At 35.9% G+C, this 17,947-nt stretch overlaps 1 protein-coding gene across 2 annotated transcripts in view; it reads right to left on the bottom strand.

Annotated features, from left to right (window-relative positions):
- Nucleotides 1-16,658, bottom strand: part of Pkia (protein kinase (cAMP-dependent, catalytic) inhibitor alpha) — a 79,382-nt gene extending 62,724 nt beyond the window's left edge. Inside the window, exons 1-2 of one of the 2 annotated variants that reach the window (XM_013028413.1) lie at nucleotides 16,522-16,658; nucleotides 15,995-16,063 (exon numbers count right to left, since the gene is read on the bottom strand). The gene's annotated coding sequence lies outside the window, so the exon portion shown is untranslated. The remainder of the gene's footprint in view (nucleotides 1-15,994; nucleotides 16,064-16,521) is intronic. The other variant, XM_013028412.1, reaches the window with a different exon arrangement.
- Nucleotides 16,659-17,947: the final 1,289 nt, after the last annotated feature.

Raw genomic sequence — 17,947 nt, 5'->3', positions numbered from 1 at the left:
GTGGTATTTCAGAAGCATAAAAATCCTCATATTTCATAAATGAGTTCTTTTAAAATAATTCTGTACTTAACAGAAGTTAATAGAAATGCATTAAAAATATCCAGTGACACAGGGGAGAATTCTCTGTAATTTTCAGTATCTTTTAAATGATATATTGTATAGTTGTATAATGTAATGATAGATTAAATTTAAAATGCAATTTAAAACTATAGATTTATACAGTTTTTAAAACTGTGTAGATTATAGATTATACAGATTTATTATTATTATTATTATTTGTCGTGGGGCTTAAACTCGGCCTGGCACTTTCCCTAAGCTCTTCAGCTCAAGGCTAGGGCTCTACTACTTGAGCCACAGCACCACTTCTGGTTTTCTGGTTTATTGGAGCTAAAAATCTCACTGCCTTCCTGCCCAGGCTGGCTTTGAACCGTGCCTCGGATCTCAGCCTCCTGAGTAGTTAGGATTACAGGCGTGAGCCACCAGCGTCTGGCAGATTATATATTTTTAATGTGATAGATTATGCAGTTGTATGTCACAGTTGGGTTGCAAGTTATATAAATTATGTTCTAGGATGGAAAATTATGCAACTTAAATTTAATAAATGTGTGAGCATCAACAAATTGATATAATGTCCTGAATGCCAGCATTATGTAGTGTAACTTAGATTGACAACTTATTTAACTGAAGTACATTATGTTTATTAAGCAACACAACCTGCAAGTAAGATGCATGGTACATTACAGAGAAGCAGTTGATATACAAAGGCAAATAAAGTGGCACATAGTAAAGAGGGGAGAAAGTTTAATAAAAAGTTGCACATATTTTTAGGTAGATGAAAATAGGTCATCCAGAGTCTTTTTGAAGTATGTAGGGGATTATCAAACCAATAGCATAATCAGGCCTATTTCCATTTCTTGCACTTAACTCTTAAATATGTCTAGTTCCTGTAACTGAGATAAAGGAACTCGATTGGCCATGACATTAGATGGGGTTGAATCTGGCCCTGCTGCTTAGTAAAATTGTATACACAAAGTGAGCAAATTACTAACCTTCATGGGCTTCTATTTCCCTATTCATCTATAAAATGAGGATAATTCTTGTACCATCAGCTTTAGAGTCAGCATGCTCCAATTAAGAGAATGGATGGATGTAGCATTGCTTTACAAATTATATAACACTTTTGAAATACAATTGTTATTATTCCAGGTTAAGAAAAATCTTGACTTTTCCTAGTAAAGTCAGTATTTTCAAAATGTATTAAAACATTCATGTTTTGGCAGCCTAACCACAGTTTTAGTAATATTTGGATGTTAAAAAACACCTCCAAATATAAGCTTGTTATTTCTAAAAGTAATGTATACATATTGAATGAATTTGGTAACACAAAATGAGATCACACAAATGCTCTTCATTTTGGTGTGTGTGTGTGTGTGTGTGTGTGTGTGTACGTGTGTGTGTACTGGGGCTTAAATTCAGGGTCCCATGCCTACAATTGGACAAAATCATCCCAAATCTATTTTGTAATAAAATGCTGAGTACCTGATATTTGTATCAGCACTTATGATTAATGTGCTATTAAACTATGGTTTCTAAAAAGTTGCTTTTATAGCATTATGAAATTTAAAAACCGTAAGTTGAATTTCTTAAGTCAAAGATCTCTATATATAACTCTTCAGTATATGAATGAAAACAGTAAATAAATGTTATACATATTTGTGTTCTAACAATGGCCTAGAAGGAATTTCTAGTAGCAATAATTAATACATAATTAAATAAATTATAGTTATATATTATTAAACAATGGGAGTACATTCTAGGAAATGCATTAATAGGTGATTCAGTTATTGTTCAAATATCACAGAGTGTACTTATATTTCAGGGATGGTACCATCACTAGATGATACAATATTATGAGACTACTGTCTCAAAGGCAGTTTTTCATTGATTAAATATTGTACATGACTGTGATTTCTTTATAAAGCATTCAAATACACATGTGTCTCTTAAGAGTATATATGTTTAACATCAAGAGAAATGTATTTCGGAGTAAAATTTTAAAACATTTGTATTGTGCTTGTAAAACTTCCAATGGACATATCTGGCCTTTAAATTGTAAAGACTTATATAAAGCAAAAGGAAGCCAAAGAATCCAACTCATGGTATATGCTAAGTAGCCTCTACATAAAAGTACTGTGAAATAGAACCCATAATAAGTTCATTAAAATAACAAGTAGTTATTTGGTGGGGGGGAGCCCGGTCATGGGGCCTGAACTCTGGGCCTGGGCGCTGTCCCTCAGCTCTTCAGCTCAAGGCTAGCACTCTACCACTTGAGCCACAGCCCCACTTCTGGCTTTTTTCTTTCTGCTTATGTGGTGCTGAGGAATCGAACCCAGAACCTCATGCAGGCAAGGCAAACGCTCTACCACTGAGCCACCTTCCCAGTCCCACAAACAGTTATTTTTGAAAAAGCTATTTAACAGTATATTCTTTGAGTTGGGATGGATGGTGAGGATGATTGAAATAAAATTAAGACACGATTTGTTTGGTTTTTTTTTTGGCCAGTCATGGGCCTTGAACTCTGGGCCTGGGTGCTGTCCCTCAGCTCTTCAGCTCAAGACTAGCACTCTACCACTTGAGCCACAGCACCACTTCTGGCTTTTTTCTGCTTATCTGGTGCTGAGGAATCGAACCCAGGGCCTCATGCATGCAAGGCAAGCACTCTACCACTGAGCCACCTTCACAGCCCAAGATTTGTTTTTTTGTTATTGTTTTACTTTGCTTGAAAACTAATAATACATTTGTTCTATGTCTTAGCTTAAGGCTTAGCTTAGAGCTGTGGAATTTCCATTCTCAAGTTCAAGATCTTCTATGACTGTAGGGAAATAATTGGAAATGCCCATGGTGCAAACAGTTTTCTTCCCTTCTTGCTCTATATATTCTCCAATATAAAATGGGGAGAGATCTCTATGAAACAGATTCATAATGGACAGCCTGTATTACAAAATACTTGATCCAAAGAGTAACCTCCTAAATTAGGATTTTAGGAGACATTGGAAAATTGTGATATGAATCACAGATTCCAAAGAGGATTTCTTATTTATTAGCCAATATATTACTCAATGTTGAAAACCCAGTGGGAGGCTGAATATTTCATCCATTAAGTATAATGGATGAAAAACAACAACAACAAAGGAAACAAGTGCACTTTCAATCTGAAAGGCCAATATTCAAGTTACCCTTCTCACATATTTGGACAGTAGTTGTAAACAAGATCAAGTTTAACAGAAAATTGCATATTTATACTCATGCATCAAACAATGACCAAAATATTTAAAATATTCTTAGAAGTATGAAAAACTGTCATTGAAAATATTTTTTTGTAAAATTTGTGAAAACAAATTTTTCAAATATTTCTCCAAGTACTCAAATGTTTAATTATAAATGTATCCAATGTTGATATAATCAAATATTTTAAGTAGAAAGAAAGTAGTGATGAATATATATAATGATATATATGTATAAATTTGTATTTACACATATAAATAAAATTAGTTTATAATGCACAAAATACATATCTATGAAATGGATGTTTATACTTGTATATAAGCACATATATGTTAAAACAGGTGGGGTTTTTTGTTTATGATATCTCATTGTATAAAGAGACTATGCCCAAATCTACCCTCAAGTCTCTCATGAATACTGAATGAATAAAGTGTATTAATAATATTGTCTTGGAAATTAAGAAAAACATATGTATGTTAGTTACTTGTGGTATTTTTTAGTAGAAAGTCTGAAATTATTTTCAGAAAACACAAAGAGGCTGCTAATCACAATAAATGATTGCAAATGTAGCTGGAGCTGTTTATCAACACACACTTCTCACTTGAGAACAGTAATTTACAAAAATAACCTAAGCAGTTTTTGTTCATGTTCTCTTTAGCTCAAATGACCTCCATCAATAATGGTAATCCATATAAGAAAAAACAAAACCATTAGGGGTAACAAGTTGGATAATAAATGTAATCACTACTTTAACTTATGTAACTATACATCATTTTGACAATAAAATAAAAAAACAACATAAAACCTTGTGTTTTCAAAACCTCTCTCCAAACATCCATCCTATGAATGTTTTTATGTGTACAAAATGTGAAGCCTTTATAGGAGCATGTTTCCAGCAGTAAAGTTTACATATTGTTAGGATCTAATTTTTTTTCAGATTAGAGGTATATCTATTAATCAAATAGCACTGAATTATACCTAAATACTCATCTTCCTTCTGTTCTTTCTATATTTGGTGGGGGTTTCAAATAATAGAAATAGGTCACTGACTCTAAAGAGCTCTCTCTATATAATATGCCATGAAGTTACACATTAGTTTGCACATTAGAACAATTCTATACTATCTTTATTAATTATAAAATTGCACCAATGGATACACATTTTTTAAAACTATGTCACTATAATTCAATCAGCAGACTTTCCTAAAGCTTTCTTTCTAAAGGAAGATGTGAATGTTGACAGTGTTCTATAAATCTGATTGTCTTTCCTTAGCCTCCTGGCCATAAAACTGACAAGAGAATACCAAGTTTTGCTCTTCAGTAAGGAATCACTCCCATTTTCTGTGGCACATCAGTTCTGAAACCTACAATCTTATTTAGCCTCCTGACTGTCATTTCTGTTAATGAGTCAGTGAAAAGAGTGAATAGACATATGGAATGACTCAGAAAGACAATAACATGCAGATTTACTAGCCAAGTGACTTTTTGCAGATCATTTAATCAACTACTTGAAAAGCCAAAAGTAAAATCGAAGTCAAATTCCCACAGCCACTATAGAATCAGGCCTGTTCACCTGGCCTTATGTTGTTCAAAGCCTCTGCTGACATTGGCACTTATCTGTACTAAAACTTCCAGTGAGAGTCATAGTCATTTCAAAGATTAGTTACGGGCAAATACTTGTAATTCTAGCTACTCAGCAAGCTGAGTCCTAGAGAGTCTGAAGCCAGCCTATGCAGAAAAGTTGGTGAGGCTCCATTTCCAGTTAAGCAGCAAAATGCCAGTCTAGCGACTGGCTCAGCTAAAATCAACAAAGTTAGGCAGAGAGCATGAAACTCTAAATTCAAGCCCAAACTCCAGTACTTCACACATACCAAACAAGATACATTGGAAAGAGATAGAATAAAGTTCATAAACACTTGGAAAAATATGTGATAATGAGTTTGTTATTGTATATGAGAATGAAAAATTACAAAGAGTGAAAATGTTTACTCTTACAATGAATTATTTTAGAAATTGCAGTAAATTCTCTTCTATGTCATATGATCATTTTGGTTATTGTTAGGTAGAAGGTCTGGCTGGGAATATAGGCATGCATCACCATACTTTGCTTATTAAGTCACCTTTAAATCTCACAACCACCCTTGGGTTTCTCCATTTTAAATATTAGGAAACAAATCACAGAGGATAAGTAACTTATTGTAAGTCACCCAGCTAGACAGTAGATTCAAAGCACAAAACCAATTCCTAAAAGACTATATCTGGACAAAGGTAGTCACCAGGACTCTATCAATGAAAATAAACAGAGTCCAGAGTGCTAACCATTATACTTATTAAGCAAACTAAGCCAGACCAAAGTAACATAGGCTACATGTTTTCCATCATTTGTAATAACTAGATTATGTCTATAAATCTACAAGTTAATCCAATGGATAGTAAAAGACAAATAATTATACTTGGACATGATTAATTAAATAGCACTCTAAGCATCTCACAGTGAGGACAAAGGAGAATATTCTTAGGAAAAGACCACAATGACTCAATAGCTATATGCAGATGACCATATAAAATGATGCTTATTGACATGAACTCCAATAAATGGAAACAATAAGTTCTTTTATTGTACTGTTTGCTGTTCTACCCCCCTCCTTTGGTTTATTCCTTGTTGTCACTTTTTTATTTTTGTACCTTTTGTCTTATATATAAGTTTATCTGATTTGGGAAGGGAAGGGGAGTCACAGAAATGGTGGGACAAAGGGTGAACCGATTTAACAGTGATATCCACTAGACACTATGTTTGAAATGAACTATACAACATGTGGGAGGGGAGTCTGGGGGAGGGAAAGTGGGAGAATGTGAGGGAGGGGGTAACAATGTTTGACAAGAAATGTACTCATTGCATTACTTATGTAAGGGTAACCCTCTTTACATCACCTTTATAAGAAAGAAAGGAAGAAGCCTGGCACTGATGGCTCACACCTGTAATGCTAGCTACTCAGGAGACTGAGATCTGAGGATCATGGTTCAAAGCCAGCCCGGGCAGGAAAGTCCATGAGATTTTTATCTCCAATTAACCATCAGGAAACCAGAAGTGGCACTGTGGCTCAAGTGGTTGAGTGTTCGCCTTAGCTGAAGAGCTCAGGGATATTACCCCACCTCAGAGTTCAAGCTCCAGAAACAACAAAGGAAGTAGGAAGTAGGGAAGAAAGAAAGAAGGAAAAAACACAGAAAGAGAATCAGTCAGAGATCACTGTACTTTAAAGACATTGTCGGCACTTGTTGTTGGATCTTAAAAATAACCAAACAGGTCATCTAGTATCAGATTTAATTGCTGTGCTGAAATAGTAATCTCACAATGCCAATGAAGAGGTTATAGCTCCACTAGGTCATACTTTCATGCAAGTGAGATACATTTTCAACCGAGTGTGATTCACTTCCTCTATGATTTTAAACTGCAAGATAAGTGAGATTGAAAAACACACAGAATAAATGAACTGCAAATATTTTAACATAAAAAAGAATACCTTCAATTTGCAATTTTCTGAGTCTACACCTGCTTTCCTTGAAGAAACAAGGGGAATGAATGTCCTTTGTTCTCTCTTGTAGGTTTTCTGTGATTTTGAACTGCCCACTAGATATATTTCAAATGTTAATATATGTTATCCTTAATTCCTATCTTATGAATTTAGAAAGAAGCATAGATTTGAAAAGAAACAATGGGAAGGTATTCTTATCCATAGTTGGTGACTCCATTTACAAAAATTATGATGCTTTTATATGGGGTACCAATAATTTATTTCAAAATGGATTTTAAAAATTAAATGTTATTCACCCAGTTCCACCAATATTTTAAGAATGTCTTTACAAAAGCCAGAATAACCAATGAGCTAAAGAAAATTTTATGCTGTTAATGGTTTACTATTATAAAAAATAATGAGTTATATTTATAGAGTCCTTACACTGATGAACTACCTAGAAAGTGTAACATTTATAAAATATATCAAACACTTCTATTTCATGCCTTGCTTTGTAATCCTGTTGCTGTCTAATCTGGAGAAATGAAAGAATGCCATTTATATTTCTCTACTATAGGATTGCCACCTATGTCTTATCCAACTTTTATTGATGGAGGTTCTCAATGTGTCCTTTTAATTTCTCATCGCCTTTCAGTACTGATCACTAGGCAATTACACAAGTATTCCTACGTGATTAAAATAAGAACTTTAGCTCCACTGTATATCTCAGTTAGAAAAGCACATTTTAAAAATTAAGACTTTAAATTATCACATTAGTTGTACAAGAAGAGGGTTTGTTTCATTTGGACATTTCCATATATGCTTAAAAGGTACCTCAGTCAAACATACCACCTCTATCATTCCTTGTTCCTCTTAAAACAATTTCAACAAGTTTTATAGTTCTACTTTCACACACACATATAAAGTATAGGAAGATATTTAAGATATTCAGCCTCATTCACCTTCTCAAGTCTCCTTCCCCCTTCCTCTTAAATGTGTCCCAATTGTCCCCCAGTAGAGCTTGTTCTGCTTTCTTATCACTCTTGTTTTCCTGGTCTGGTAGCTTGAACTCAGGACCTGGACACTGAACCTGATCCTCTTTGTGCTCAAGACTAGTGCTCTACCACTTGAACCACAGTGTTCTTTTTGGCTTTTTCTGAGATAAGAGTCTTATAGACTTTCTTTCCTAGGTTGGTTTAGAATTGTGATCCTCAGATCTCAGCCTTCTGAGTAGCTAGGATTACAGGCATGAGCCATGGGCACTTGGCTTTTCCTATCATTCTTTTTTTTTCCTCATTAAAAAAAAATTAAGTAGTTGTAAAAAATGGTTGCTATTAAGGAACAGTTTATAAAAACAATGCATAATGATTTATATCACCCCTTTCAACAAATCCTTATCCACCCCTCCCTACCCCCACTTCTCTCACTTTTTAAAATTAATTTTGTAGTATATACACTGAATTTTTGACTGCCTTCTACCCATCCACACCCCCTTCTCCACTTCATTCATTTACTTCTACTCTTTTCCTCATGACCCCATCCCACCCCTTTAAAGTACCTGTTTCCTGGTGTTTATTTTGTTGAACATGGATTTTGCCTTTGTAAAAGATTACATTATTTTAGTTTTCCCTTGAATCTGCAACATTTCAATTAGTACATTTGTATACACTTGAATCCCACCTGATTTTTTGTTATTGAGTCTATATTGATTGTACCATTGGGTTTCATCATGTTATTGGAAAATACGGATTTGATGAAGGCAGTTGTTGCAGCAGGAGCTCATTTTCTTGGAAGAAAGATGAGAGATTAGCTTAGATGACAATGGCTTATCACAATTTATTTTCCAGAATATTGCTAACAAATTTTTTTCAGAATAAATCCTTCTTGAAAATGTGTTAATCTCTAGTGAATAGACTATTTAATTAGGAAACCATACATCAATCTTCCTTCTCTAACGGTCGGCCAGTTTTTAAATCTGAAGTTAGAATTGGGTAAGAAGGAAAGATTTCTCTCGATGATTCCACTAGATATTCACCAGCTCACCTTGGGCAGTGTTTTGCAAGTCCTAGCACCATTAACTTTTGTAAATGGATAAATATATTGAAATCTGGCTATTTTCTACTATATAATTCAGTTACTGGAGGATCATGGATAAAAGTATAGCATAAGAAACAGCATTGAAAATCATACTGAGTCTTGGATTTAAATCAGATTCTGCATTGTGTAACAGAAAGAAATCAGCAGATTGTGCTGCACTATTATTACAATAGGCACAAAATGAGTGCTGTGCTCTTTTGTCTCTTGGGCATTGCAGTGCATTGTTTAAGGTGTAGCCTTGTTGCTACTTTTTCAGACAGAGATTGCAACGCTTATTTAACTCTGCTTTTCAAAGAGGGCCAACCAAATCATAATAAAATACAAAAAAAGAGAGAAATGCTTAACAATAAGTCTCTCTACTCTATCAACTAAAGAAAAAGTGTACTATACTGTTCTGATGTTTCTAGAGTCAGTACATTGCACAACATGTTTACCTATTTATAAACAGTTTTATAATTTCTTTGATCTAAATATTTCTTAAATATAACAATCCCTTATTAGCAATAACTATTGTATGTCTAGGAAAAGCAGAAAAGGTCAAAAGCTATGTACATGTGACCATATAAGATGATACTAAGTGAAATGAACCCCAAGATAGGGACACAAGGGGTATTATCTTTCTTGCTGTTGTTTTTAATGTATATATAATGTACTATGTGATTTTTTTTGTTTCTCTTGTATGTTCTTCCCCCATGGTATAACCCCTGTTTTCACTGCATTTGATTCCAGTGCCCTGCATCTTGTATATATGTTTTTTTCTAATTTGGGGAGGGAAAGGGAAAGAACAAAATGCTGAAATAAAGATACAGGTTGACCCTTTGTAACAAGGAGATGTACACGACACTATGTTGAAAATGAACTTTACAACTTGGGGGTGGGGGAGGAGGAGCTGGAAAAGTGGGGTGAAAAGGGATGGTAGGGGGAAAACAACAGAGGGGATAACAATGCTTGATAGGAAATGTACTAAGTACCTTCCTCATGTAACTGTAACCCCTCTGTACAGTATCTTTACAATGAAAAATATATACAAAAAATCCACTATTAGTCATATGGCTTCATACTTGCTCTTTTAGCATGGTCTAAGACAAATAAAACATGATGCTATCTCCAGTACACTTCTGTTTCTTCTCTCCTGCCCAATTCATTCAATACAAGTATATGAGGAGAGTAGTTAAATCTGGCTAATTATGTTGATACATCACAGATTCCAAATACTGTGTAATACAACTTAAGTAAGACATTCTCATTGGGGTTTTATTCTGTTTCAAGATAAATTTTAAAAGGATACAGAGGGAGAACAGAAGAAAAAAACAAAAACTTATCATACATAATTTTTTAAATGGGGCAAAGGTTAGATTAGGATTAGAAAAAAGTGACTCATTGCTAGAGAGTAACACAAAAGACAATAACTATTAATAGTTCTACCATTATAAATTGTTCTTATAATATGTGATTGACTTCTGTTATATATTCTGCAATATTCATAAATGATGAATGTGTTGCAGAGATATGAAATAATTATTTAAAATATTTTTCCTCCATGAACTGGAAATGACAAAAATGAGAATATTTCCTTGTTCATATTATGATAAATGGATTCCATTATAATGCTTGCTTTCATCCTAAGATAGTTAACATCATTCTAGAACATATAAAGTATTATTTGTATAATAACAGATAAAACATTTTTATAGCTTAAATGTTTATCCAACTATAAATGTCTGGGCATAATCTGTAACACAATAATGCCATACAATTGTGCAGCACTCCCGAAGTTCTTCCATCAAAAGTGAAAAGCATCAACATAAAAAGAAATATATACCACTTTGTGCATGACCACATATCTTAAAATCACAAAATAACTTTGAATTTAGTAAATATTTATCAATATGTTTTGATTAAAGCATTCTGATAGCAATAATTAGAGAGTGTTATATGCTAAGCATCTTTAAGGCAATATAAAGTGTTTTGAAAATATAAATTATAAAATAAAAATGACAGAATCTGGCATATACAAAATGAGATAGTAAAATAAAGTGGGGTAAATTCTTATTTATGACACAATATAGATGAACTTTGAAAATATGCTAAGGGTGTAAAGCAGATACAATAAGACAAATTTTGTTGGCTCCATTTTTATGTGATACCTAAAATAGGTAAATTCATAAGCACACAAAGCAGAATGGAGTTGCTTTGGGGCTAAAGACACTTAAGGACTAAATAATAACAGGTTATTATTTAACAGTTTAGTTGGAAATGGCAACAAACTTCTGAAAGTAGGTAGTGTTATGATTGTCCAATATTTACATATACAACCATCACTAGTAGAAAATGATTTTACTACTAGTGAACTGTATACTGAAAAGTTAAAATGGTTAGATTTTATATATTAATTTAAATATATTTACCATTAATTTTAGTGATATAAAACTTATCATATACAATTTATATTTAAAGTATACAAACATTTGAGTGTGTGTGTGTGTGTGTGTCTACATTGGGGCTTGAACTCAGGGCGTGGGGACTGTCCCTGAGATTTCTTTACTCAAGGCTAGTGCTCTGCCACTTGAACTACTGCTCTTTTTCTAGATTTTTGGTGGCTAATGGGAGGTAAGAGTCTCTTGTACTTTCCTGCTTGGGCTGGCTTTGAGTCATTATTCTCAGATCTCAGCCTCCTGAGTAGCCAGAGTTACGGATGTGAGCCACTGGTGTCCATCTACATGCAATTAATTCCCCTAATGGGTGTATATTCTACCACAGCAAAAAATTAAAACATTAAAATATACTATAAAATTAAGGCATAAAGTTACCTCATACTTGGCAGGTTATGTAAGTGATATTTTAATATCGTTTATGAGTTTGTACAATTACTATCATATTTTGGATTCACAAAAGTTCTTTTGAGTGCTTTCATCTGTCCTTCTTCTTTTTCCCTAGATTAATGTTATACTTTCTCTATCTTTTTGTGTTCTAAATTCAACTGGAATTTGTTAGCTATTTTCAACTCCTTTAAATATCAGCTAAGAATGTAGGCAGTTTTGTTTACCTAAGGTGATTGCAGCTGTTTAGGGTGACAGTCGTTTTAGGATTTAGGAGAGCCAAGCATAACTTGTTCTTTCCTTAATTTGGAAAAAGCAAATATATTACTGAAGGCAGGAATAAATAGTTTGTGAGGCAGATATAAATCCATCTGAAGTGAAGTGAATATATTTCAAAGTAGACTATACCAGTCAACTGCTGGCAATGTTCTTCTACATATTTGGCAGTGTAGTACTCTAATCTGAGAAAACTGGCTCTTTCATGTAAAAATGGTTTTGATTGGAAAACCCTAAATAAATCATCTGCAATGTGCAACACTCAGAGCTCCTTCTAGGATGCCTTTTTCCATGAATCAAGATTTTCTGAATCACTCTTATCACTGGCATTTGCTTCCTAGACATCTCAGCTGCCTATGGCAATACTAGTGTGAGGACTCTCATTCCAGTTTCTAAGGCAGAAAGAACAGAGGAAGGAGAAATCACAGTAAGTGTGGGAAAGGTCTGAGCTAACAAAAGAAGCACATTTTGTCACTAAGCTCAAAGTAGACAGTCTTTAACCCTTCATAGAGGGCTTTACTGGACTCATAAAAGCGTATAACTGTATGTGAAATCAAAAGCCTGGGGGGAGGGACAGTGTGTGTGTGTGTGTGTGTGTGTGTGTGTGTGTGTGTGTGTGTGTTTACTTGTGGGAAGAATGCATATCAGTCATTGAATTGTTAAAGGGATGGTAACACCCACACATTTAAGGAACACTAGAAAGATGAATCAGGAAACAATTTAAAATTACTCTGAAGGCTCTGACCTTATGTTTTTAAAATGCTTTCTTTTCACTGCATTACACTTGAAAGAGCAGCCTGGTAACAAAGAAAGAATTTGTGCCATTTAGGTGACATCCCTCGGCCGGCCACATTTTTCTCAATGTGAAATTATCATATAATACTTATGAAAATGCCTCAAAACAAGGTAAGTGCTTATATAGTAGAAGGCACCTGGCCCTACTCAGAGCAAGCACACAAAGATCAGGTACATATCTTCTTCATGATGCTATTAGTATTTGCTATTGTATAAAGATTTTTTATTGTAACTTAGTAGTTCTGGAGAATAGATGGGTAGATATTTAACTTTATATGAATAACTTATTTTTTATTAAACTCAAATTTGTTGAACCCCGACTACACATATTCCCAACTAGGCACTGTAGCATGAGTTTTAGTTCAGTTCTTGTCCCTGTTAACTAAGGGTATGTTAGATAAGCACAAAAATCATGTTCACATGAAAGAAAAACCAAAATTTCCTATAGAAATTTGATAGGAATATAGACAAGGGAAAAGTATTCTCAGCAGATTGGGGGAAGGAAGGTAGGGAGAGGGAAGTATTCATGGAAGTGCAGTGTCAGAAGTGAAAACCTTTCCTGCCTAGAAGAATCGCCTAAGAGAAAGGGTGGATATATATAGGCATGGTATTGGGAGTCCCACATTCGAAATAAAGACCACATGGTTCAAGCTGGACATGAGGTACTTTAAGAGGATTACCAAGAAACTGGATCAAGTGAAACACAGCATCTGGTACATATTATGTGTTACTCATACTAAACAAGAGGAAATATTACAGATCTCTGTCAATGAAATGCTCATTGGCATCCTTCAAAAGAGCACTAATTTGCACTCATTCTCAGTGGAGGCACTAAGTAAATAGAATAGTTTTTCTGTTCAGTCCTAGTCCTGCCCTTATTCTTTTCCATTCTTCAAAATCTCAAGATAAGGCTATTTCAATTGTAGCTAATGTCAATAATACAATACTATAGTTCCATAGTAATATGGAAAGTGATTTTTTTGTTATAAGAAGTCAACTTGACTTCTCAATTTGTACTAAAAGCTGCTGATAATAGTGCCTTCCAGACTAAATGTGTTGTTTGTCAGTGTAACTGGGAAGTGATTGATTGATTTTGATTGTATCTTGTCAAATCCACCAAAATGTCTACAGTCCATTTAGCATCTAATCATACATATATCATCCCATTTTCCATTCTTCTTTCCTTTCTGAACACTAGCCAATTAAGCTTTCCTTTCTCAAAGACATTAAGGTAGGAAAAAATGTCACGATTCAATTCTAATCACAAAATCATACAGACGTTTCTGCACAGAGACTTAAATTTTGAGACATTTCTCCATATTATTCAGACAGACCTAGTTCTAAATTCATTCATCCCTTAAATTTAATTATCTTTCTCAGTTTATCTAACGTGACCATTGAATTTAATAGCTTTATTTATTTTTCAATGAGGTTTCTCCAACTTTAGTGGAGTAATCTCACCTGTAAGTCTCACCTGTGATACACTGGCAGGTATTCTGGCAACTTGAGATGCACCAATTCCTTGGTACTCGCCTTATTTCAACCCACAGATTTCAATTTATTCAGGAACCCCATCATAGATACTTTCAACTCCTAACCATTATTAAGATATTCTTAATCAATGGTCTTCTCTCAGAAAAAAAAATATAATCTTAGCACTGCAGATCACTGAATAGTTTATGTTGAGTATATTTTGAGCTAATTATTAAAAATAATTATTTTTGCCATTAGTTATTCTTGAGAACAATGTTTTAATTAGTTAAGTATTTTAGAAGTAGGAGTGAATGGTGATAAAAATAGAAAGTTTTTATTTTGATCTTTTTCTTTGTTACCTCTTCTAGTTGGTACACCTGGTTCAACATTCTCACAAGCATAGTTTTTCAAATCCAAAGAAAAATGCTCAATACATAGTAATTACAATAATGATAAACAAACAAACAAATAGCCCTGAAATCTTTTAGATCCTAGAGGACAGTTCATGAGGTAGGCTAATTTCTATTGGGCACCTGTACTCCCTGAACCTGGAGACAAATAAACAAATTCAAATCTTTCTGAAGGAAGTATATATATATATATATATATATATATATATATATATATATATATATTACACTAATATATACTAGAATTACCATGACATTTCAGAACAAGTATCTATCTAAATAAACATCAGTATTGGGAAAAGAAGGTGAGCAAAGGTGCACTTTTAGCTAGAAACTCTCTTCAATAATCTATTTTAATTTACTAAAATAAACTTGAATTGCTGTTGAGCCAAATTGACTCTCTAATTTCAAGTTTAAAGGTAATAGATCGCTTTCTAAATACAATATTGTCACATAGACACACCAAGATCTGTCATATTGCAACTGTCCTATTGATGAAGTAGCACATTTGCAATCCCCCCTCACAGCCATCTTAGCTATTTCACAGCAAATTATTCAAATGGCAATAAGCATAAGGAATTGAGCTCAGTAGCAAGGGGCCTACAGAAGACATCCTAGGACAAGTGGGGAGAACCTGCAAATGGACAGAGAAATCTAAGGATACTAAAATAGAATGAGGCTTATACTGGGCAGCTCCATAGCTTTCTCATTGCCTATGGGGAAATGACCTTTGGAAATTCATTCTTGGTTACCTAGAAAGGCAATGGCAAATTCACTACTGTTTGGATTTGCCCTAAACTCTATCAGCTATTTGTCTTGAAACTATCAACAGTGCAAGAAAAACTGGAGAGCTTAGCATTCAGTTTACTTCCACTTAGATTTATATCTAGGATGCAGTCTGCAAAGCCATTACATTCTGTTTGTTCTCTCAAACCTTCTAGTAGCCAACCATAGTGACAACAATTAAGAAAGTTATGGAAAAACATCTTAGCATGTAAGTGAAAACAGGCTGCTGCTTCCTATGTATTTGGGAAAAAGACACTGGCAATTAATGAGAGAGAGAGAGACTGAGAGAGAGAGAGAGAGAGAGAGAGAGAGAGAGAGAGAATGCCCAGCAGGGATTCCTGTCTGGGTCCTTGACAGTCGTCCATGGCACTGAGTCTAGGTAAGAGCTGACAAGAGTTGGCTTGGGAATGGACACTGGGCATCCTCCCCCCAAAAGATCAGTGCAAGGACTGACAAAATCGACTGAAAATGAAAGAAAGGAGATGTCAAATGCTGCCCTAGCCAAGCTGAACTCCACAATATGTAAGAAGTTTCTCCCTTACCAAGAGACTCTTTGGAAAGGCTCAGAATTGAAGTAGGTGCTGCGACATTGAGATGAACATAGACCCAGCCTGAAAATGAGAAGAGAGAGGACTCAGGATGGTATGAAGAGCACCAAGATTTCTGATTACTTCCCCAGCTTGTAGCCAACGACCTGCGGCTCCAAACCCAGCGAATAATCAATTGAAAGCAGAAAGATGAAAGAGGCACTCAAATTATGTTCACATTTCCAATCCACTTCAGAGTCTAAGCAAATCCAGCATTGAAATGGTTATCATCTTTAAGAAGAGTAGACATGCCTGAAAGGCGCCTTTGTTTGCCCAGTAACACAGCTCCTCCAATCTCGAGCACTTGGCTGATTAACATTTCAATCCCAGTTATTACTCCCATTCCCCGTGCAGAATGCAGCAGGGCTGTCCCTCTCCTTCCCCGCGCTGCTGCAAACCCCATTCCCGCCCCCTCCCCTTCGCCCCCCGGGTGGAAAGCACCGAGCACCTCGGCCAATGCTAATTATAGCCAAGCTGCTTACCTTCCCAGGATCGAGTCAGCGCTGGTCCCGGGCTCCCGCTGCCCGAGGCTGCAGTCCCACCGCGCCCGGCCGCACCGCCCCGCACCGCGCGCTCGGTCAGATCCTGCCGGGCCCCCACCCCACCTGCCAGCTGCAGCTGCCGCTCCCGCCGCCCAGCTCCGGCCGTATGAAGTCATCCCCCCCGTCGGATCACCACATTCCGCGCGGCCCGCGGGGGGAGACGCACTTCTGCCGGCCTGGGGGAAAAGACAGCCAGAAACGCGCTTCCCCGGCGCATTGTAGATTTAGTTTCTATTAACTGTTTTTGCAAATGCAGCGTCAATGGATTGTGGTCTAAAGGAGAAGAGGCCGGGACACTTGATCTGCAGAACGTCCTTCTTCGCAGCGCTCCCCTGTCAGTCTGGCTGCGTGGACAGCTCCATCTGACTGTGGGTTTCCCCTCTTCTGCATCTTATCAGTATTGTTCATTTCGCTGAAACGGAGAGCTAAGGTTTTCTTTTGAGATTGATGCATACAAACACTCTGAAAATATTTTGAATTAACTGTCTAAACCCCTCTTGAACAAACTCCACCTCAGACACACACACACACACACACACACACACACACACACACACACACACACACAGAGCTAAGCTAGCAATCATGAAAGCTGGCATCTCTCTGCTAATTGATAGAATGGGAATGTCCTAAAGGAACGGTGAAATGGTATGACCAGAGCAAGGACTCAAGAAACACCAGGATTTTTTTTTACATTTTTTTGGGGGGTCCGGTCATGGGGCCTGAACTCTGAGCCTGGGCATTGTCCCTCAGTTCTTCAGCTCAAGGCTAGCGCTCTACCACTTGAGCCACAGCGCCACTTCCGGTTTTTTTCTTTTTTCTTATGTGGTGCTGAGGAATCGAACCCAAGGCCTCTGGAATGCAAGGCATGTGCTCTACCACTGAGCCACCTTCCCAGCCCCCCCTTTTTTTTTACATTTTTATTCTTATTGTTTTTTAATCTTTTGCTGTGGTGCACAGATGTTCCCTCTACCACCTTACTCTACTCTGTCTTCTCCTCCACTCTCTTCCCTTCCTCCCATCTTCACAGGCAGATTGCACTGCTGACAGGTATAACATTTGGAAACCAAACATTGAACGCACACATACAGATTGCAGTGACTTTCTTCCCAAATGGATTTAGCAGAATTTGCTTTGGGAATGTGATATTTGCATATAATCCCCTCCCACCTATCTTTAAATTGGTACCAGCTATTAACAAGGTTGTTCTCTCTCCCTTCTTGTTGCCTCTTTGCTTCTTCATCCAAATTATCGATCATATCAATAGTTTGGAATTTGAGTGTTTTAGGGGGGAAAGCCCTAGCATTATTCATTGCAGTTGACCCACAGGTCTTTCCCACCAGAGTTATTTCCAAGCAGGGATTCT

This window comes from Dipodomys ordii, unplaced genomic scaffold (assembly GCF_000151885.1).
Source record: "Dipodomys ordii isolate 6190 unplaced genomic scaffold, Dord_2.0 Scaffold109, whole genome shotgun sequence".
NCBI classification, from domain to species: domain Eukaryota; kingdom Metazoa; phylum Chordata; class Mammalia; order Rodentia; family Heteromyidae; genus Dipodomys; species Dipodomys ordii.
This window is presented reverse-complemented; position numbering and strand designations above follow the sequence as displayed.